This window comes from Mytilus galloprovincialis, chromosome 3 (genome assembly GCF_965363235.1).
Source record: "Mytilus galloprovincialis chromosome 3, xbMytGall1.hap1.1, whole genome shotgun sequence".
Lineage (NCBI taxonomy): Eukaryota > Metazoa > Mollusca > Bivalvia > Mytilida > Mytilidae > Mytilus > Mytilus galloprovincialis.
In genome coordinates this window covers 8,504,669-8,529,222 of record NC_134840.1, presented here as the reverse complement: position 1 = coordinate 8,529,222, position 24,554 = coordinate 8,504,669, and the positions used below count along the sequence as shown (strand labels likewise).

Here is a 24,554-nt window from a genome sequence, read left to right as displayed (position 1 = left end):
GCGAAGTAATCATTACATTAATAAATTTAACTTATATTTGTCATTAGTAAGACAAATAGTCTACAATCCTTCCATGCCCACTATTATGAACAGTTCTACTCGACTCATCCTGCTATTTTTTTTTTTTTTTTTTTTTTTATCTTTTTGCAGAGTATCCTTGGACAACAGTCGGTGAATTACATTAAGATTTCCTGCATTGATGAACACGCAACTCAGTCCAGAATTGAGAAAGATAAACTTAATTATTATTTGAAATGTGGACGAAATACCAGTCAAAACTGATAACATGAGCTTAATTTGTTCACTCCTTGGGCTTCATGATCAGTTATCAAGCTAAACTGGGCATTAAAATCATGCTTTATGAATTGAACACACACAAGTATTTTTGTTCACGACCGTTTAAAATTTAAATATTTAATAAATTTATTTTACTTTCCGTTTTATGGATATATTATAATAAAAAAAAAATAATAATTACTCATAAAAACCGGCTAAATACTAAAATGGTATGAAATAATTAACGTAGAAATATAATGATTATTGTTTATAATTATTTTTTTGTAGGATGCAAGAATATATTTGGATCTAATTTTTATGTTTCCTTTACAAATAAATATTTAAAAATACCAAAGCAGAGTATCTTGTCATATAAAATACTTATTTCTTAATTGAAACTCTGAAAATATTCTGATTTCAATCATTGTTAGTTTCTTCAGAAACATAAATAAAGTATTATATATTTTTTATTTATTTCTTTGAATCCGATTGAATTAAATACTTTTGATAAAAATATTATCTTTCTGTTTCCCGATCTAAAATTAACATTTTAAACAGAATGTTCTCTCCCGTAAGTCTATGATGAAATACACAGTGGGATGGTCAGTATCCCGTGGTTAAATCTTCAAACATAATTTGTTTACATGTTATCGAGACAACAGCCAATACCACGTTATAATTGACCCAGATACACACAGGGTACAGTGGTCGTATTAAAACAAATATAATTGCGTCGTCAAGGGCCATCAAGGGACCATATCAAAGACGTAGATAACAACCTGTGAAGACCTGTATAGATGACCGAAAACTTTCGAGACGTTCCGAGAATTTTATTCTGACTTCCGGCCGAGAGATATCGAGTGGCCCATAGACACATCCAAAACTCGCTAATATATAAGCATGAACCCCTCAGGGGGTTCATGCAATTAATCTGCAGACATCTCTTTTATTACCTGAAACATAACAGATTGGAGTTTGTTCAAAATAGGTAAACCATAGTATTTGCAAAAAAAGTAAAATAACCTAAATACTGAACTCCTAGGAAAATTCCAAAACAAAAAGTCCCTAATCAATTGACTAAATCAAAAGTTTAAAACGTCATTTGTTCTGTTTTCACTACAAATAGTAAGCTAGTAAGCTGGTTCTCGACCTACTATTACACCACCCTGTCCACATGTTGGAGTGTTGCGTAAAAAGACATGCGGATTCCAGTTTTAACCAACAATATAACTGATTGGACAATAAACCACAAACGAACTCGGTAATCATCTGATTTATGTGTATATATATATATATATATATATATAGAGTTAGATTTTCTACTGACAATTTTTTGTTCCTCCCTCAGCGGGATTCGAACTCACACCTTTGATACACTACAGCACCAATCGCTTAGCCTCATGTCCAGCGCTCTAGACCACTCGACCACATCCGCTATATTAAAATATAACTTCAATAGTCGTAGTGTTACCTTGTCACGGAAGGCTAATCTAGAGATAGATATGAGACACGTGTTTTTTAAGCGTGTGTAGATGTTATATTATTATTTTTATACACAATGTATTTTTCATTTGTCAGTAATCTAACTCAACATGTTATATATATATATATATATCAGTCTAAAGATTTGCACAACGGTACTGATATAAGATGTTATAACACGAAAATGTTGTTATTAAATCGTGCTGACAAATATTTCGGCTCAACAAATGGCCTTCTTCAAGTGTCACAAGTTTTAACAATGTAAACCATAGTATTTGCAAAAAAAGTAAAATAACCTAAATACTGAACTCCTAGGAAAATTCCAAAACAAAAAGTCCCTAATCAATTGACTAAATCAAAAGTTTAAAACGTCATTTGTTCTGTTTTCACTACAAATAGTAAGCTAGTAAGTTGGTTCTCGACCTACTATTACACCACCCTGTCCACATGTTGGAGTTCATTGTTAAAACTTGTGACACTTGAAGAAGGCCATTTGTTGAGCCGAAATATTTGTCAGCACGATTTAATAACAACATTTTCGTATTATAACATCTTATATCAGTACCGTTGTGCAAATCTTTAGACTGATATAATTTTTTCCTTATCTGCATAGTATCGCCTATTCTAGACGATCCGGTACATAGTAAATTTGCTGGTTGGTCGTTTTTATAGACTTTTATATATATATATATATATATATATATATATATATATATATATATATATATATATATATCATTAAAATGTAAATGTATGTATCTACAACATGTATTTTTTTAAAAGAATCTTTGAATTAGAAAGTTTTTCGCCTACTTTTTATGTTTTTAAAATGACAAATGGTTGAAAGAAATCAGTATGCAAAATTTTACCAAAATGTGTGATAAAGCCAAGTCTGGTCCATGAACTTAATTGTTAACCAAATGTATTTCAAACATATATTCTTTACGATCATTTCTTTTCAATTCGTTGCATTATATATTTTTTTTTAATTTTAATTTGTCATCAAAGGAGGGGAAAAAACAAAGAAAAAATAAATCGAAATTAAACTAACCACGTCAAGGCTAAAAACCAAAAGACCAACAGACAAAACAGCACAACACAAACACAACAATGGACTATTTATTACTTTTGTTTAAATGTAGATACAAAGTTTAGAACATTTTTAAACATTTATATATGTATTAATCATTTGTACAAATTTATCAAAAGTACTTTTTGAGTTTACATAATATTGGCATTAGTTAAAGGAAAATCACGTTCATGAATAAGTTTTAGTATACTTAATAAACTGATAAATCGTGTCGTTTTCTATACTACTGATATAATGCATGATAAAAGTAATGTTTGCTTTTCTGTGTTTTTAGATTTTGTATTGAGTGTCCCTTTTACCTTTTGTTAAAATTGCGTCTGGGTAAATGATGTACATTTAAGAAAACAAGAAAATAAAAATATTATAATATTTTGACTGTCCGAAGGAAAGCAGTATTGACAGACATACTGATAATCAAAGTGTCACTGTTGATGTTGTCTCACATGTTTTAAAAGACGGAAAACACCGAAGAAATATATTCAAAACCATGACAACAAACGACGACAAGACAAACAGAGTTCCATTCATACAACTCAAAACGAAGCCACACAACCCCTTAAAAATTCGGGAGTAATCCCAAGTATTTAATTCTAAAAAGCTTTCTTAAGGGCATTCTAATCGTCACAAAGCTTTTCAAGAATATGATATTTTACTTATCAGTGTTAACTATATGAGTGAAATGTATAATGAGAGAAACAATTATAATGTCAATATATGAACTGTGTAATTGATGTCTCAACTTATAATGTTATATATAAGCACAATATTTGAATTGACAATTTTAAAGAGGAGGCATGCTGTCAAAAATAGTATTATAATTAATATTAATAATCTATATATACACCTCGCCAAAAGTTAGGCAACACCTGATAATTTTGCAGAATCGTTTTTTTTTTTTTTTTAATTCATAGCTTATCGAATTATTGATACAATGAACTGAATTTGTGTTTTTATAAGAAAATATGGTTGTAAAATGGCAAAGTAAAATACAAGATAAAGTTTCAACTTAAACTGAAGTTTTTATAAAGTTCGCTCTGCACTATACACACTATTCTATTCAAAACTAGAGAGTGACAATTTTTGAATAAATTAAAGTACAATTTAGGTCAGTAGAGGTTGTATCATCCACACTTCGTCTCGTGCTTTGAACTAAGTGTCGTAATATTCTAACAGGAATTCTTTGCCATTCATCAATCAAGGCTGCTCGTAATTCCTGTAAATTCTTACTAGCTGGAACCCTGTTGTTGACTTTTCGAGCAATATCATCTCAAACATGCTAAATGGAAACCATATCTGGTAGTATGGGTGGACAAGGAATCGTGCCAATTGCCTCCTAACGTCAATTGTCGGATACAATGCTTTCTATGTGTGGTCTACCATTATCGTCCATGAATATCAGTCTAGTTGTAAGATTATTATTGTCAAAATGTGGCACAACGATATCACGGATGATTTTATCGCGGTATTTGTAACCCGTTATAGTCCCATCCAGACCATAAAGGTCAATTTTTCAGTCGAATACAAATCATTCCCAAATTGTCACATCCCCACAACCAAACGCTGTAGTTACAAGGTTGTGATGTTTCTTGTATGCTGTATCCCGAGGACGCCATACGCGCATGTGCCCATCAATATGACGTAGGAGGAATCTGCAATCGTCAGACCAATGGACTTGACGCCATTGTATCAAAGTCCAATTGCGGTGATCACGTGACCACTGATGTCGATCATGACGATGCCTACGAGTCAGTAATGGTTCTTATGTTGTACTGTTATACCACTGTCCCAGGTTAGGGGGAGGGTTTGGATCCCGCTCTGTTTATGTGTTACATATTTGTTTTTCGTTCATTTTTATTACATGAATAAGGCCGTAAGTTTTCTCGTTTGAATTGTTTTACATTGTCTTATCGGGGCCTTTTATCGCTGACTATGCGGTATGGGCTTTGCTCATTGTTGAAGGCCGTACAGTGACCTATAGTTGTTAATGTCTGTGTCATTTTCGGTCTTTTGTGGATAGTTGTCTCATTGGCAATCATACCACATCTTCTTTTTTATATTTTGACTGGTCTACAGGCACGTAAATTGGCACAATTTTGTCTGCGGTTTACAGTTACATTTCGTTGCACTAAACTTGCAAGGAAAATACGTGTATGTAGCTTTCGAAAAACCGTTCTTTAATGTATCTAGGAATAAAATTCAGACCTTAATTTTTACCAGTCTATTAACAAAAGATTCTCATTACCGTTTGCTGATCTTTGCTCAATATGGAGTTGGAGTAACAAGAGACTTTATTTGTACAAGTAAAAAAAAAAACTTTATTTTTCAACTTGTTATTTTTACAATAATTGGCTGATTGCCGGATAAAAGCAGGTGTTTCGTAGATGTTTTTGTTATTCATATTTTCCACTGATCTAGTTCAGCTACATGCTTGCAGTAAGGTATGATCATCGTAAATAAAAGCGCTCAAACAACTCTTACATATAGGTGGCGTATTTATTAATATTAGAAAATGATTTTTTAATATTAAAAAATCAACCTGAATATTTTATATTAAATATTCATTTTTTAAAATTAAAAAATAAGACCATTTATTGATATTAGAAAATGATTTTTTAATATTAAAAAATGATTTATTAATATTAAAAAATGATTTTTTAATATTAATAAATAGGATCTATTTTTTAATATTAAATATTATTTTTTAATATTAATAAATCGAATATTTAATATTAAAAAATGATTTTTTAATATTAAAAAATAAAACCTATTTATTAATATTAAAAAATGACGATTTTTTAATATTAAAAAATATTTATTAATATTAAAAATTCGATTTATTAATATTAAAAAATAATATTTAATATTAATAAATGATTTATTAATATTAATAAATAGGGAATAAATTCCACAACGGCTTGCCATAAAGATTAACAAAATATATGAAAAAAGCAGTATCAAATTTAGATGTAAAACAAAAATTAGAAGCAAAAACATTTAGGTGTTGCTTAACTTTTGGCGAGGTATATATATATTTTCAATGCTATATGTTTGTAGTGTTTAATGTCTATCGTTTTGTACTTAATATGCCTGTCTACCTGTTTGTTTTTGTTTTGTATTGGTTTGTTTATTTAGTAACAATCCTATTGTTTGGAGTTTAGACTAATAAAATACTTATTCTCTTATTCTTATTCAAAGCTCTTATCCAAATCTTTTATAATTGCTTGGTATTCAACTAACCTTTGAATTTGAGACAAATGCATGTTAGATGAGCTAAGAATTCCTAAAAAGTTATCTGAGTGCTTAAAACAACATAATCTCTATCAAAGCATGGTGTTAAACAAATGCAACATCGCGTTTTAACTAACAATTCTCAGCTCATGCACAGTAGCTTAACGAATGACTTATGATGACAATCATTACAATGAAAAAGCTCAATTCAAATCTCAATTGGAAAAAAATAAAGAAAATGACAATACCTTGAAATAACGGTACAAAAATGTTAACAATTTGTGTTTTAATTTGATTTGTGTGAACTAACAGTTTTCTCTTCCTAGCAGTTGACATTTCACGCTTCTTCGACATTTATTGAAACAGTATAAACGTATTGACTTTTCCAGTTTTAACCTGAGTACATCAGATAGGCTTGCTTTTACATTGTATATATCAATAGTGACTTCATGTATCAAATTTGTTTTTAAATTTTGGATAATACAACAAACGTTGAATTTTAAACAGTTGTTATTTGAATCATGTATGTAATCTCATAATATAACACAAAGTGAGAGCAGCAGGATTCTGCCGTATCATATTTTCACAAATTGTTGGATAATAAATAGAATACTTTATTGATATAAACAAATACACTGATATTTATTGATTTGGACAAATAAGTCCATCGAACAGTAATAAATTTATTTCATCGTGAAAACGAAACATTTGTTTTTTTAAATTTTCGGCAAAATTATTAAAATGATAAGTACTCATCAATTACTCATACATCATCGCCTTTAACATGTGTGAGTTAAAATGTTCCTGATGGTATAAGATTGTAAAACCGGAAACAAGTGTTGAACGAATGAAATAAACAAAGCGTTTTTTTTTTTCATTTAGCGTCTGTCTTTTGGTTCCGAAGAGCTTTTGGGGTTTCTATTTCACCTTGCTCTTCGGTTAGACGTTTTACATTTAGACAGATGCCTTATCTTTTAAAAAATGGGTTAAACAAAACATCACCTTAATATATAAAACTTCGTCCTATATTGTACACATAACTGAAGAGACAATAGTAGCAGGAAGTGGAGCGTTAACTTCTAAACCTTATAAAGAACTGTTCATCTCTGGATTTATGTGGGGTTTGTTTTGTTCAGTCTTTTCTTTGTGGACTGGTGTTTTGAGTAATAGTGTTGTAAACGATCTTTGAGTTGGCTTAGTTGTTGTCTTGCCTTTTTAGAACAGATTCTACATAATTATCTCTCTTTTAATCAAGGACTAGAACACACCCGCGAAATCGCGGGCATATACAGCTTGAAATTGTTGAAGAATGAATTTTTGTAAAAGATATTATGACTGGAGAATTTCATATAAGGTATCAAAAGCCCTCTCCCTTTTTTCCAAAGTCCGTTATGTGTTTCTTTTCTGTTAAGTTCAATTGTTTTTGGTGTTTCTGGCCTTATACCACTATTATTCTTCCCCTTTGCGATAATAGATTTTTTGGTAAAAGTCAAATTAAATTAAAATTTGCACCGTTTCAAACATGAAATAAATGAAACTGCTTATAGACCATTATTATTCTAATAAAATGTGCTTCAAGGACAATCCATCAGTGTTTTTCCTTTTGAGAGCCCTATTAACATGCCAATGGTAGGATTTGAATCTCGTATAAATGACTAAGGCCCTGATCCCGAAATCCCGGTCTTAAAAAAACATGAAATCCCGAGTTGCGTATTTTAACGAAATTCATATCCCGACATCCCGAAATAAAAAAAAATATTCCCGCATCCCTTAAAGATCAATCTCAAAATCCCGAGCTTAACAACACCCGATCCCGACGTCCCGAATAAATTCTGTCTCCCTCTAATCTCTACCCTACTTTCATTTTGGCCAAATAACTACTTTCACTTTCAACAATAAATTTGTATGCCCCATTTATGGGAATTATGTTTTCTAGTCTGTTCATCCGTTCGTCCGTTCGTCCGTCCGTCTGTCCGGCTTCAGGTTTAACTTTTTGGTGGAGGTAGTTTTTGATGAAGTTAAATTCAATCAACTCGAAACTTAGTAAATAATTATGTTCTCTATGATATAATCTTTCTAATTTTGAATACTAAATAAGAGATGTTACTCAATTTCACGGTCCACTGAACATAGAAAATGATAGTGCCGATGTGGCATCCGTGTGCTATGGACACATTCTTTTTTCCACACGTTTTACTTATTTCAATATATATGCAACTGGTATGACCCCTTAAATATTCATTTCAAAGAAAACAGTAGACATAATTATACAGAAAGTCTCTATATATCATAGTATTATAATCGTAGCTTACATGTAGATAAACGCGAAAATTAATTTTCCTCTCTAAGGAGGTATAATAGTTGTGGTTCTTGCGATCCAAAAACCATAATATGGAGAACGCTCTGATTGGCTTATTTATTTTTCATTTTTGTTATCCATCATACGATTGGTCGTAGTTGTGCATGTTTAAAACCTGGAAACCTATCTATGACCAAAAGTCAGTCTGGTGACGGAATCAATATCCGGACACCCTTTTGTCGTTTTTCACCCAAAATAACTCAATCTGTTACCTATAGGACACAGAGGCATGATGATTAATTTATTGTGGAAGGAAGAGAAGCGACACACAAAATGAGGTCTTCTCGTTTAATAGTATAGATGTACAAGAAAGACGCCTTTTTATCTATGGTTTCCTTTGTTAAACATTAATTCAACACTGTTTACAACTTAGTCAAATAGTAATTAAAATCAAACATAATACCTTGTTAAACGTAAAAAAAAGTCTCGTAAAAATAGATAAAATATTAAGTCGGTTTCGGTTATTATGAATTTCTCATAATAAATAAATATCATTTTTAAAAACATCATTAAGTGTCAATATTGTACCAATGTGATAACATAAATTTAGAGTAAACAATTAAATGATTTTATTGCGAATTCCCTTGTTAATGGTTCTGAAGAAGATCGTTTTAATTTATTTTCAAACAAATCATTTATTTATTTACATCACACAAGGGAAATTAAAACACGGTTATATGTTCATTTAGTAGTTTAAGTTGGCGACTGATGTCCTGCTTCGCAATCTAATTTTTTGAATTCAACATATTGTCTCCATGTTTAAATCTTAATGTTCAATAAAATAATTAACTATATGTCACCGTGCCATAACTACGTTGTTTAGATACAGGCTATGAAGTATAACATATATATTGGCTATTTATTTTATGTATGTTTTGTCATATAGCTCTTCAACGGGTTCGGTACATCTTCGGATTTCAAATGCTTGGCTTTGAGCGTTCCTGATGAAAGTAAATCCAGAAAAGCGCTTCGGATGCATGAAATTATTAAACGTGTTGTTTTCAATTTTTTTATACCTTTTCCGGAAAAATATTTAGTATATGAGTTACAACCAAGTTACAACTAATAAATAAATGATGTATTCAACAGTTATAGTTATACAAGTTATAATACTACTAGTTATATACAAGTTATACCAAATCAATCAAACCAATGTAAGTACTAAAACAAACTACGGTGTTAAATTGGTATCATAAACTCATCATAGATACCAGAACTAAATTTAATATATACGCCAGACGCGCGTTTCGTCTACAAAAGACCCATCAGTGACGTTTGAATCCAAAACAGTTAAAAAGGCCAAATAAAGTACGAAGTTGAAGAGCATTGAGGATCAAAACTCCTAAACGTTTTGCCAAATATAGGTAAGGTAATCTATGCCTGAGGTAGAAAAGCCTTAGTATTTCAAAAAATTCAATATTTTGTAAACAGTAAATTTATAAATATAACCAAATCAATGACAATTCATGTCAGCACAAAAAGTGCTGACTACTGGGCTTGTGATACCCTCGGGGAAATAAATCTCCACCAGCATTTCAAAATTAGTTTATTCAAAAGATCAACGAGTTTATTTAGATCGTATTAACATTTACAGGCTCTATACACAACATTGTAACATAAGGATTTGATACCCCATTTGTTATAAAAAAAATTCAAGTACAAGTACAACTATAACATTTTTCTTGTTTACATTAAAAGAAGGAGATACGAAATTACATTATCTCTTGTTCCATGATGGTTTCAAAAAACGAAATGGATCCTATTCCATTCCAGTTCTAATATTATTATATATTTTTTTTTAGTTTATACAATACTTGATTGCGCGAATAGAGTGGCAATAACTTCTTTTTTTTTTTTTATCTAAAATCTGATTTATTGCACTATTGCTTTAACCCTCTCCCTTTCACACCGGTACAGCTTACCGGTGAAACCAATTTCAAGATTTTTTTTGAGACATTTAGACTTGTTTAATCGCCATTTGCTGACGTACAGATGTTGTTAAGGTCTCAAATTAATCCTCAGATAACCAGCAATGCGATTTAATGTGCATCAAATCTCTATCATTATTAGTTAATAAACAAGTCGCCCCTTACTGATGTGTAATTTTTCTGTAAAAACCATTTATTTTTCTTCGAATTTTGAGGGATATTCTCAAAAAGAAGTGCAAAGAAAACTGCTCTTTTAAGAGGATTTATGTCTTTTTTCAATAACTGTGCAGTGAGTTTTTGAAGAATAGTATTAAACTAATAGTTCTAACTTGTACACTAGTTGCAAATGTAATTTTTAGTGTAGCAGCGCAATCACAAACTTGAATTACGCTAAATATCTGAAGTCATTTCTTAAAGATATTATGAGAAAAGAGACAAAAACCGCTAAAATATTCTGAATTTTTTTTGCAAAGTTGAAATAGATGTAACAAAACATGGTTTCGTAAGTGTTGCGGTATACTAAAGTTGAAAACAGTTTTGTTTGAATAAAGCGGAACATGTATATTTCAATGAAAAAATGACAGTTTAAAGAGTGGATTCCTCCTAGATTTGCGTAAAAATCATGCATTTGGCAACAAAAAATTATCATCTGAACACATAATTCCAAAAAGAAAACAAACCGGGTGAGAATCTTTATATTATTTTTTTTTTTTTTAATTTCTTCCGTAGTAGTAGAGTTAAGTACTTAAATTTCGATAAGTTCACTACAATGTCAGTGGCGCAGGGGTACGCTGATCTATCCCAAGGCGCTAAGATTGAGAGTTCGAATCGCACTGCCGGAGTTGGAAAAATAATTTCCTATATTAAATATAACTTAACATAACTTTACTTTCAATTTCAAAAAGGAAACCTACGAAGTGTTTTTTAAAAGAATTTGTGTGTGCAAAATTGCCCCCCCCCCCTTTTTACCCCCTTTGCTCCATCGGGCTCGGTCAAGGGTGTCCCAGATCAAGCTAGCATTGGTAATTCAATGAATTTTCCCTTGTAAAAACAAAGTTTAGGTTGCTGATTGATTGAAAACGAATTAGACAAATAACTAGGTCCAAGTTTGAAATCGGACAAAAAGAGCGTCTAAACTCAATTATTTTGAATGTTACGGACATCGATATTTCAAGGTCTATAGCACGTTATGCGTCTTTTTATACCACTATGATAACTTATATGGCTTCAACAGACTCGAGGCATTGTGTTTCCATCAAAACCTGGCCCTATTAGCCCACCAATATGTCTCTGCACGACTTTTTGCCCAAGGATTTCGTATTATTTCACTTTTTCTCCAACAGTCACGTGACTTTTGGAAATGTACCACGTGACCAAAAAATGACGAATTATCTTCAAACTTAATTTTTTGAAATATTTTACCAATTATCTTTCATTTGAGTCCAACATGGCATGTGTATGACCATTGATGCGAATTCTGTATTCATTTAAACTTCGATAATGTATTTTCGATAAGTAAAGGTCTAAAATGCATGAAAGGGAAAGGGTTAATAATGAATGTCTACATCATTTGACAGGCCACCCATGTAGGGTTAGTAGGGCAAAAACTTCTAAAATAATGTTGGTATTGAATGGTAATATCCATGCCTTTCTCATCTTATGTTCAAAAACATTTCTTCCAAATATCTAAATGGACATTATGTAGGCAAATATTTCCATAACACTTTTGAAGAAGCCAAATGTTATCACATTAATGTGTAGGATTATTATAAAACAAAAGTATTAAATATTGTTGATTCGTGACCAATGAACAACTTTGAGTTTTTCCGTATTAGAAATTTATCGCAATTTAGGCTCTTTACATGTTGGTTCAAATATTTAGTTTTAATGTTAAATTCAAATATACCATTCATTCTATCAAATAAGTAACATTTCTAACTTCCAAATAGAAAAATACACATAATTTCGTAGGTAGCAGGTTAAATATTCTTTATTGATTCATCCTCAGGTCTGTCATCTGAAGAAGTCGTTTGACATTTCCTGTGTTTGAGGCGGTGTGGGGATAATTCCAGAAATACTACATTGATCCAAACCTAGCGTTGGCGAATAATGTGTTATGCGTTACCCTTAAAAACGTAAATTAACTGTTAAGCATGCTTTTATGAGCATGAACCAGCTTCAAATCAGTATTTAAAACATTAAATAACAATCTTGACACTTTCTCTTGACGGACGCGTTTTAATTATAAAATAATCATAAAAAAAAATCCTATAACACTATGGTAAAAATAGTCTTAATGATGAAAAAAACTCTATCCTTCATTTAATGTGAAAATTAATTAGTAACTCTGCAATCCAATTTGCTAAGTACTGTAACCAAATGGTGTTTCTATTAACTGTAACCCTTTGTATATATTTATCAATATTTTCGTGCTATTATTAATAAATGGTTTTGCTTTTATTTGTTTTCTTTCATTTTAGGCATTGTTCATTTGCATCGAATTTATAGAATTATTGGTTAAGAAACAAAGCTGTTCAAAAGAAGTAAAATTCGTGAAAATATTAAATGGTTATAAAAATCAGGAAAGATACATATATTAATCTCTGTCTCATAGCCATTTAATATTTTCAAGCTTTTTTATAATCCATATGCTGTAATAATCACTGCTTTTATTCTAAATTAAAAAAAAAATGCATAATCAAATCAAATAATGTCTTTTTAAATATGTCATAATATGTAAAAAAAATATCAAAATTCGAAAAACAACAAATATCTTTTAAATAAATCTAAAAAAATAACGTTTGCATAACTTTCAAATTGTTTGATAAATCATTAAAAGAATATTGACCTTTTTTCTTATCAGGAGCATGACGTGCTGTTTTGAATTGCTTTTCTAGTCATCGACTACTTCTCAGAAAAGATCAAAGGAAACTATATAAAATTTGTTATGATTTGCAGGCTCAATAAACCTTTACTTACAGCAAGCTTGATTATGGAGTCATTGTTGGTGTAGTGGCAAAGTGAATGACTATGATGCAAATAATGTACCTTCTTATAGTCAAAATCGGATACTGATGTTTCATTATTTTTTTTTGGAATACCAAATTTCCTGGCATTTGTTGGTAGGACAAAAAGTCCGAATCTCAATGTTCAGCGAGGTAAAAATTTTAAAGAATTGTCTGCAATGCAACGTTAACAATGTCAAAAACACATAATTAAATATCCACGAAATTAAAAAGGCTTTCTTATTCCACGAAATTTGGTAGAAACGAGAACAACTTGATTTCACAGAATATTAAGGATTTGATTGTTGCTTATATTTTTAATATAAGTTTGACAGCTTTTCTAACATGACGTTCACACTCGTTGTAAAATATGAAATACATTGTTTGGGATGTTCCGATCAAACTCCCACGTCATATGTTTTTTTATGAATGAGCTACCCAACATCATAGAACGAAGACGTAAGAATGTAAGCATTTACGGGAAAATACCATTTGGGAAACCGAAAATCCTCACAACAAGGAAACGTAAACAAACGATTCTAAAATTTGTTATAAACCTTTTTTGTAATAAAAATAAGGTATATCAGTAAAATTATCATTTAAGTTCATGCAAATCTATCTTGATACATTATAAAAAAAAATAATTTATTTTTTTCAGTTTGCTCCGTTCTTTAACGTGAAGTTAATAGTGCGTTTATTTATGAGAATGGCAAATATTTGCATTCACATAAAGCGCGTCGATCCAAAAGAATTGCCGTATTTGTCCTATTAGAATAGAAATAATTCATGGTGGGGGCTTGAATTTATACTGATTTAACCTAGGGTTGGCCCTTTATGGTGATATTTTACCCCTCGCTTGTCGCTCGTGGTAAAATATTTAGCATAGAGGGCAAATCCATGGTAAAATAAGTATAAATTCAATCCCCCATGAACTATTTCTTAATTCTAATGTAGGTAAAAATTGTGCTCAAGAGAAAACTTTAAATAGTTTCGCATGAGGATTGCAAGTTGAAACAGTTGTTCTTCCTGGAACGGCAAGTTTACAAATATGTCATGTTTATTGACATATGTTCACATATGATACCGGTAGACCTGGTATCTTTGATGTTATTTACAACCACTGGTTCGAAATAGTTATAAAAGGTACCAGGATTATGATTTAGTACGCCAGACGACCCAAAATTCGAAAAAGTTGTGCCAAATACGGCTAAGGTAATATATCCCTGGGATTGGAAAATTTTTAGTTTTTCGAAAATTCAAAGTTCAAACAGGAAATTTATATTAAAAAGACCATGTAATTGATATTGAAACAACTGTTCCGTTAGCCAACACTATAATTTTCTACCATATGGCGTTGATTGCTTTTTTTCAATTTTAATCGTATTTAACAAACCTTATTGCAATAATTGACTTGCAATACTATTCAACTTCATGTTTGATTTTGATATACCAACTTTTTTCAGGATATTAGTAAAAGACAATTGGAGACGTGAGTTAGGTATTACATCTTTAACATTTCGTGTTCACCAATCTGGAATATCTCAGATCACCCCCGGTTGGGTTCGTGCTGCACTGTTAATAGGTTTCTATCCTGTGTTATCTGGTCTGGACTGTTGCATGTCTTTTGTCGTTTTTTTTACGGTGTTGTGACTTTTTTGAACATATGAGTTGGGTTTGAGCATCCCTTTGGTATCATCCATTTCTCTTTTATACAAAAATAATTTATATCGACGCATAACTTCATTATTTTGACGCGATTGTTGAATCATTTAGGTTGTTTAGTATAAATTGCCATATATACAACCACTCAACATAAGGAGTCATACCGTAAACTTTTACAGGAGGTTAATACCTCGTTTCTTATTTTTGATAATACATTTCTTTCTTATCTAGGAAGTGTTCAACAATGTAAAAAGTTCATTTAATTCACAATACATAGTCGATTTACCTCCCTGGTTGTAACATGAGAAAATAATGCATCACATTTTTTTTCTTTAAATGCGTTTTTGCAATTAAAATTTTGTTAAAATGCTTCAATTAGACGATGAAATAAAATAAACGACGATAAAACATACGTTAAAAAATCTATTGATCATGCTTTTCATACAGATATGCCTGGTGTCTTTGAATTCATGGAATTATATAACTGATACACTTGCACAGATATAGATATCACACATTGGTAGGATGTTATCTCCAATAAAGTGTTTTTTTGTGGAAGTAAATTTTTACTTGCAGGTAATCAATATGAAATGACATTTTGAAAGCATTCAGTTTGTTATTATTACGTCATTCACAAACATCATTCACAAAGGTAGATGGGGAGGTTAAACGATAAAGTTGTTTCAATTCTTTCCCAAAATGTAGTTTTTGAGAGAAAAAAATTAACAAAAAAAAAAATATTTTTGTCTAGATAGGATATCTGCAATATTGTCTCATTTTATAAATGCTATACTTAAACAAACAAATTGTATGTGGTTAGAGAGAAAACTTAAAGAGAGCATTTTTATAATAATATATTTATGGTTTACTGTCAGTGCGACTTTGAAAATAAAAGACAATTGGGGTCAAGGACCTCGTTTACTTGCTACAAAAAAATCGGTAAATTTATTGTACGTTCCTATACCAGACAATTTTTATCTGCGTGGCAAAAACGTGTTGAAAAAAAATAATGAAACTGTCGTTTGATAACGGAACAATGAATGTCATTTAGATGAAAAGACAGTATTCTTCTATAACGATTTGTATATTTCAAAAAAGACGTGGATCGATTGTCATCTGCTATTTTACAATGCAACAGGTCAGACGATAAATCAATTTCTAAACAGATAGGCTACTTGTTAAAGGTTGGATCAAAAACGATATTGCTTCATCGTAGCGCGACGGTTGTTTTCAAGGGTCATTTGTTAGTTTGTATTGTTATTGAATAAATGTCAAAAATTTTTCTTCTATTTATTCTTAATTTCTTATATTGTCATTGCTATTTGATATTTTAGCAGTCTTCTTGTTTTAAATACAATAATGCTTCTCTGAGGAGTAAATTGATCTACTGTGTTATATTCCCGATTGTGATATTTGAATTTACCAGGCTAGACACATACTCTGTCAACGAATGCATTCTCTTTCTTTCCGAGTTCAATGCGATTTATTCGGTGTTAGTTTTGTTATCATGATTTGTATTTTCTTAAAAGAGGGATGAAAGATTCCAAAGGGACATTCAAACTCATAGATCGAAAATAAACTGACAACGCCATGGCTAACAAGAATGTGTCCATAGTACACGAATGCCCCACTCGCACTATCATTTTCTATGTTCAGTGGACCGTGAAATTGGGGTCAAAACTTTAATTTGGAATTAAAATTAGAAAGATCATATCATAGGGAACATGTGTACTAAGTTTCAAGTTGATGTAACTTTAACTTCATCAAAAACTACCTTGACCAAAAACTTTAACCTGAACTTCGCACTATCATTTTCTATGTTCAGTGGACCATGAAATTGGGGTCAAAACTATAATTTGGCATTAAAATTAGAAAGATCATATCATGGGGAACAAGTGTACTAAGTTTCAAGTTGATTGGACTTCAACTTCTTCAAAAACTACCTTGACCAAAAACTTTAACCTGAAGCGGACGGACGAACGGAGGCACAGACGGACGGACGGACGAACGGAGGCAAAGACCAGAAAACATAATGGCCCTCTACTATCGTAGGTGGGGCATAAAAAAATAGTACACAAGACACGACATAGAAAACTAAAGACTAAGCAATAGGAACCCCACTAAAAACTGGGATTGATATCAGGTGCTCTGAAAGGGTAAGCAGATCCTGCTCCATATGTTGCAGCCGTCGTATTGTTCCTTTTATCACAAACTCGGTAAATCGTCTAATTTGGTAGGTTAGATTCGTGAAAGGGAAGGGAATTGTAGTTACGACATTAGAAACATATCTGATATCATCTGTGAAACAGTTATTCCATAACGGTCAACCAACGCTTGATTGCGTACGTAAAATTTTCAACATCACCATTTTGAACTCCTGGTTTAATAGCTTCCTTGTGAGCAGCAACCCTCTATCAAGGATTGATATTCGATTCATTCGATGTTAGTTTTGTTATCCTGATCTGTATTTTCTTAACCGACTTTGAATTGAACAAAGATAAACTACTGATTTCTACTATTTAATTGCAGTGATCAAGATGCAAACAAAACAGGGTTCAATGCTTTTAAAGTAATAAATGACGTAGAAGTCAGCAACTATAGGTAACTTTACAGTCTTTAACAATAGGCAAATTCCATACCACATAGAAAGATATAAAAGACCCCGAATGGACAACTGTTAAACAATTAAAGCGAGAAAACTAACGGTCTGCTTAATGTCAAAAATGTAAAAGAAAAAGATTGATATACACCAACAAACGACAACCACCGAATCACAGACTCAGGACAGTTACCATAATATGGCGGGGTTAAGAATGTTAGCGGATGGCTAACACTACCCTTATAAGAGACAATCATGCAATAGCAAGGCATAAGAACAAACTATACAATGGGATAACCGAAAACAAATATGATAAACGGTAAATAACGAGAACTACTCAATTACATATTCAAGACTTGGAACAGGCGCATACACAAAATTTGCGTAAGCCCGACCTAAGTCAGGTTCTCCGCTGGAGAAGTACTAGTCATGCGTATGACAATAGACAATAGACAATACTTTATTAATTAACCTCAGACACATAGGTGTACAAGAGGACATCATATATACACGTATACACATGTTTATACTCAATACATTCACACTAAACATAATAATACTACATACATGGTAAAATATAGCAAGATGTCAATTTACAAACTACCATAACATTCGACTCAAAACAGACTAACATAAATCACAAGTATCGTGTAAGAATTTTTAAAAATATTGCTAAGTTTTTGTAAAGTTCTACATGACAAAATGTTAAAAGCTGTTTCAATTTGTACTCCGTTGGATTTGCAGTATAATATTGTGGTATATATTTATTTCTAAGCAGTTTTATTTCTTGTTTTTGACATTTAAAAAGGTAATGAAATTCATCTCCTATTCCATTTCCACAGAGATGACAAATTCGTGCATTTTTTGGAATTCCGGACCATCTTCCCGTTTCTACAGGAATTTTTAAATTTGAACATCTGAGTTTTGCCATATAAACCCTGTCACACAGCTTCAACTTTATCAAATAGGTTTCCAAACGAAATTCCTCTTTATAAAATGAATAAAATGCACCTCTTGAAGAGTTATTCATTTGTGAAAACCAATGTTGGATGAATTGGTCATTCAGTTTTTGTGAAATAATGTTCTTTAAACCCAGTTTATCCAATGGAAGTTGATTTTGCCAAATAAAACTAATTCCATTTTCGTCAAATATGGATTTAACGTACGTAATCCATTTAAATTTTGTGGGGTTTTGAAAATGTAATTTGAGCATTAATTTATACATAATGGAAGATAACTTGTTATTTTCCGATAATAAGTTATTCCAAAACAACACCATTCTACGTTTAACAATGGTTTCCAAAGGGAATCTTCCGAGTTCCCCATACACCATATAATTTGGTGTACTGCTTCTTAATTTCAAAATGTTTTTGCAAAATTGAAGGTGTATTTTTTCAATGCTTTCTTTATTTTCAAATCCCCATACCTCTGAAGCATATAATAAAACAGGACTAACCAAAGAGTCAAAAAGCTTGGTAATGGTTGGCATTTGTTGATGTCACAATCGAGGAAAAGAGACGGCATCGTGATAACATTGATACAGATAACTTATTTTATCAACAAGCTCAATCGTTTACATTTAAGCGGGTTATTTTTGCGAAGTGTTAATAGATAAAAGAAGATATATTATGAGTGCCATTTTACGATTTCGATTATTTTAGCGGATTAATGAACATTGCAAAAAATATTCCGCAAACATTTATGCAATTTATGCATATGTTTCAGTCATTCATAAAAGTAAAAGAGTTTTGTGCTCGATCTGACTTTTCACGGTCAGGCCAAAAACATAATGTTAGTTTTAACAACATGTATGTCGTAGGGCCTTAAAAAAACTTATGTATACTCTTATTTATTATTGTAAAATAATTTAAAAAAACATGTTTAACATCTTAAGGTACTCTGTCAGGCTTTTTACCCTTGTTTAGTATAGTCAAATAATATAAGAGTAATAAGTGACTTTTGTTAATTTTATAACTTAATAAGTACGTCAAAAGTCTGAAACAACAATACCGAACTCCAAAAGAATTCAAAACAGAAAGTACCTTAACAAATTGCAATATCAAAAGATCAAACACATCAAACAAATGGAAAGCAATTGTAATAATTCTCCCATGGTACAGACATTTCACTATTTAGAATGGGTTCAACCTGCTTTTATAGTAGCTAGCTAAACCTCCTCCGGTTAAAACAGTCAAATTCATTAAAATTTTATTTTGTGAGAGCAAAACAGAGACAACATAGGTAAACATGTCAATATTTGAAGTACAGCAGTCAACATTCTGTTATAATCTTAATCATATGGCCATAGCTCAATTATATAATGGCGGGATGCATAAATATCGAGTCACAACAAAAGGAAATTACCAAATATGAACTATACAATAAAGGTTAAAAATATAAAAAGACAAATAAAAGTCAATCATACAACATTATCAAAACAAACCAAAAGAATAGTATAACACATTTTAACACATTATTAAGGTGACAAACAATGTCAATGCCTAGAACTTCAAGACCATCGTGTTATATTGGTGAAGTTGATATGGAATATTTATTAACAAGTTCCTGGTACTTTCCGATGACTTTGTAGAAAACGGACGAAAGGTTCTTTGGCATTCATCAAAATGTTCACTCGGACACTGGTGACGTTTTGAAAGTATGAGAGGAAGCTGTACATAATTTTTTACATACCGAATGAGTTGGGAAATGTATATTTCATATGCAGGAGGAGTTGGTATATTACTGCTTAGGTGGGGCAAATTTATAATTTAGAAATTTATATCGTCTCGTTTGCCATAGATTCTGGAACTAAGATGACCGCTTATATCAACCGTAAAAACCGCAAACATGAAAACCGCCCATATGTTTCGTATACTTTGCTGACTCTGAATCGCAAAGTTGTACACCTACTAAACAAACCCGCTGTACGGTAAGGGAACTAAATACTTCACCCAAAATATTTACAATTTAGTTTTACATTCTTGAAGACAAAGTTTTACTCTATTAAAGTGTTTGTTGAAATTTACTTTTCCTTATTTGCTTATTTCATTTGGTGATTACTTGTGTTAAAGGTATAAAAAAAGAGACGATAAAATATGATAGCAAATGAGAAAACTCAAGTATGTTTAACCAAGGTGCTTATTAGTTTATTTTACACGCTTTATCGACAAGTTAAGTTATTTTTATATCAGGAAATATTTTAATTGTTATGTTTTAACTAATCGACGCTTATTTAATATTGATTTTAGCACAGAACTTGAAATCAATTTATCAAAAAGCTTAGGGTGTTTGCTATCCCATTGAAATTCAACATATTTGATTAATTCTAAATTCGATCTGATGATCAAAGTAAACAGTATGATGTTTTTGGTTCCATCCATCTCAGTCCTGTTGTTTATGTCTGTAGATATGGAAAGTAAATAAAAGCACTATTCCTTTGGTGTCCATTTTGAAAATTGAATTTTATGATTTGTTTTCATGTCGGATTGATATATACCATATCCGTTATGTAAAATATACTTATCAAGAAATAAACTGACATTTTAGATGAAGGAAATATTTATGTTTGTCTCAGACAAATTTGAAAAGGCAAAGCAATGGAAATTTCTATCAGACTATTTACCGGATTTGTTATCACATAATCAACACGACGGGTGCCACAGGTGGAGCAGGATCTGCTTACTCTTCCGGAGCACCTGAGATCACCCATGTTTTTTGGTTGGGTTCGTGTTGTTTATTCTTTAGTTTTCTATGTTGTGTCATGTGTGCTGTTGTTTGTTTGTCTTTTTCATTTTTAGCCATGGCGTTGTCAGTTTGTTTTAGATTTATGAGTTTGACTGTCCCTTTGGTATCTTTCGTCCTTCTTTTTTAATATTTTGATATGAGCGCCACTGATGAGTCTTATGTAGACGAAATACGCGTCTGGCGTACTAAATTATAATCCTGGTACCTTTGATAACTATTTACACCACTGGGTCGATGATACTGCTGGTGGACGTTTCGTCCCCGAGGGTATCACCAGCCCAGTAGTCAATACTTCGGTGTTGACATGAATATCAATAATGTGATCATTTTTTTTAATTTTTCGAAAAACTAAGGATTTTCTTATCCCAGGCATAGATAACCTTAGCCGTATTTGGCTAACATTTTGGAATTTTGAATCCTCAATATTCTTCAATTTTGTACTTGTTTGGCTTTATAATATTTTGATATGAATTATAATCCTGGTACCTTTGATAACTATTTACACCACTGGGTCGATGCCACTGCTGGTGGACGTTTCGTCCCCGAGGGTATTACCAGCCCAGTAGTCAATACTTCGGTGTTGACATGAATATCAATAATGTGATCATTTTTTTAATTTTTCGAAAAACTAAGGATTTTCTTATCTCAGGCATAGATAACCTTAGCCGTATTTGGCTAACTTTTTGGAATTTTGAATCCTCAATGCTCTTTAATTTTGTACTTGTTTGGCTTTATAATATTTTGATATGAGCGTCACTGATGAGTCTTATGTAGACGAAACGCGCGTCTGGCGTACTAAATTATAATCCTGGTACCTTTGATAACTATTACCAAACATAATTTGTTCACTCTATTTAAAAATAAATGCATTGGCTCATTCTTAAATCTTTAAGTAAAAATAATCTATTAAAGCTTAAACTGTTTATCAGAGAGGTCTGATAAGTAGTATATATATAAAACAGAAGATGTGATACGATTGCCAAAGAGACCAAATGACACAGAAATTAACAACTATAGGTCACCGCACGGTCTTCAACAAAGAGCAAAGTCCATACCGCATAGTCAGCTATACAAGGCCCCGAAATGATTAAGTAAAACAATTCAAACGAAAAACTAACAGCCTAAAAAAGAGGGACGAAAGATACCAAAGGGACAGTCAAACTCATAAATCTAAAACAAACTGACATGGCTAAAAATGAAAAAGACAAACAAACAACAGCACACATGACACAACAGAGAAAACTAAAGAATAAACAACACGAACCCCACCAAAAACTAGGGGTGATCTCAGGTGCTCCGGAAGGGTAAGCAGATCCTGCTCAACATGTGGCAATCTATGTCCAAAAAATGAACGAACAACAAATATGTAACACATAAACAATAACAGGCTCCTGAATAGGGACAGACACATACACACAGAACGCAGCGTGGTCAAACACTCCCCTAACCTGGAACAGCGGTGTATAAGTACAACATAAGAACGAATCACATAAATCAATATATACCCATAAATATCTTTCCACCAACGTTGTTTTTAAGTTATAACTCCAAGTTGTATCTCAGAGATAACGGATACAACAGATACAGCTAGATCTGCCTCATATCTTGACTAATATCTAGAAATAACCAATGAGGTTCGGTTGAAAAAAAAAACTTTACGACAAAAGATTTAATTTCAGCTTCCCAATTATGATAATTCCATTTCTATGTAGCAACATTCCAGCAGCGCTTACATACGGAGTATATAAATCCGAATTGATACGATTTTCCCGGGCATCTATTTCCTACTTTGATTTCCTTGATAGAGGGTTGCTTCTAACAATGGAAGCTATTAAACCAAGAGCTCCAAATGGTGAAGTTTAAATCATTCCTTCGTAAATTTTACGGACGCCATCACAAGTTGGTTGACAGTTATTGAATAACTGTTACACAGATATTGGATATGTTTCTTATGTTGTAACTACAATCCCTTCCCTTTTCACGAATGTGACCTACCGAATTCGACTATTAACCTGGTTTGTAATAACATAGGCAACACGACGGGTGCCACATGTGGAGCAGGATCTGCTTACTCTTCCGGAACACCTGTGATCACCCCAAGTATTTGGTGTGATTCGTATTGCTTAGTCGTTAGTTTTCTATGTTGTGTCTTGTGAACTATTATTTGTCTGTTTGTCTTTTTCTTTTTAAGCCATGGCGTGTATAGTTTATTTTCGATCTACAAGTTTAACTGTCCCTCCGGTATCTTTTGTCTAAAGTAGAATGGTAACATTTTAAAAGTCGACAAAGAAAAAAGTAAAGGTCGCAATGAACCTTTGATGGAACGGAGTTATTTTCCAAAACGTGCATTCCTCCAAACAAATGCTTATTTGTGTATGAATTACATGGCATTACATATCATTGTTTCCTTTCTGATTGTGCTATATGTTGCTACAAATTTCTAGGAAAATTACGGTTTTAGTCTTCCTTTTATGAAAACATGAAATTTAAACACATTAATAATTAGATATAAGAAGATGTGGTATAAGTGTCAATGAGACAACTATCCATCCAAGTCACAACTTATAAAAGTAAACCATTATAGGTCAAGGTACGGTCTACAAAACGGAGCCTTGGCTCACACGGAAAAGTAAGCTATAAAGGGCCCCAAAAATTCTAGTGTAAAACCATTCAAAGGGGAAAACCAACGGTCTAATCTATATAAAAACGAGAAACGAGAAAAACTTATGAACCTCATAAACAGACGACAACCACTGAACATCAGATTCCTGACTTAGGACAAGCGAAACAATTGCAGCGGGATTAATCGTTGTATTGGTACCAAACCGTCTCCCTTTTCTGAAACAATAGTATAACATCACAACATAGAAATACACACTCTAAAATATCAATTGGAATGGCTTAATACAATCAAAAAATGTCTACTTAGATTATTAACAAAATGTGTAAATTTTAACTGTTGTAAACCTCACGACTAAAAAGTTAAATCACAAAATATTGAACTCCGAGGAAAATTCAACAAGGAAATTCCCGTTAACATTATAGTAATTGAAAAACCTATACATAGCCATTCAAAGATGAAAGAAATAAGTTGCTTGGTTGATAATTGACACCCGTTAAAACCAATGATTAGTTTGAATATCAATCAATTTCTTTCTTTTAACACTTGGAATTATGATTT

The 24,554-nt window shown here is 31.8% G+C and overlaps 1 protein-coding gene across 4 annotated transcripts in view; it reads right to left on the bottom strand.

The window, feature by feature from the left end:
• LOC143067115 (putative glutamate receptor) overlaps window positions 1–24,554 on the bottom strand; it is a 53,732-nt gene that overhangs the window by 15,810 nt on the left and 13,368 nt on the right. The gene's annotated exons all lie outside the window — the stretch shown is intronic.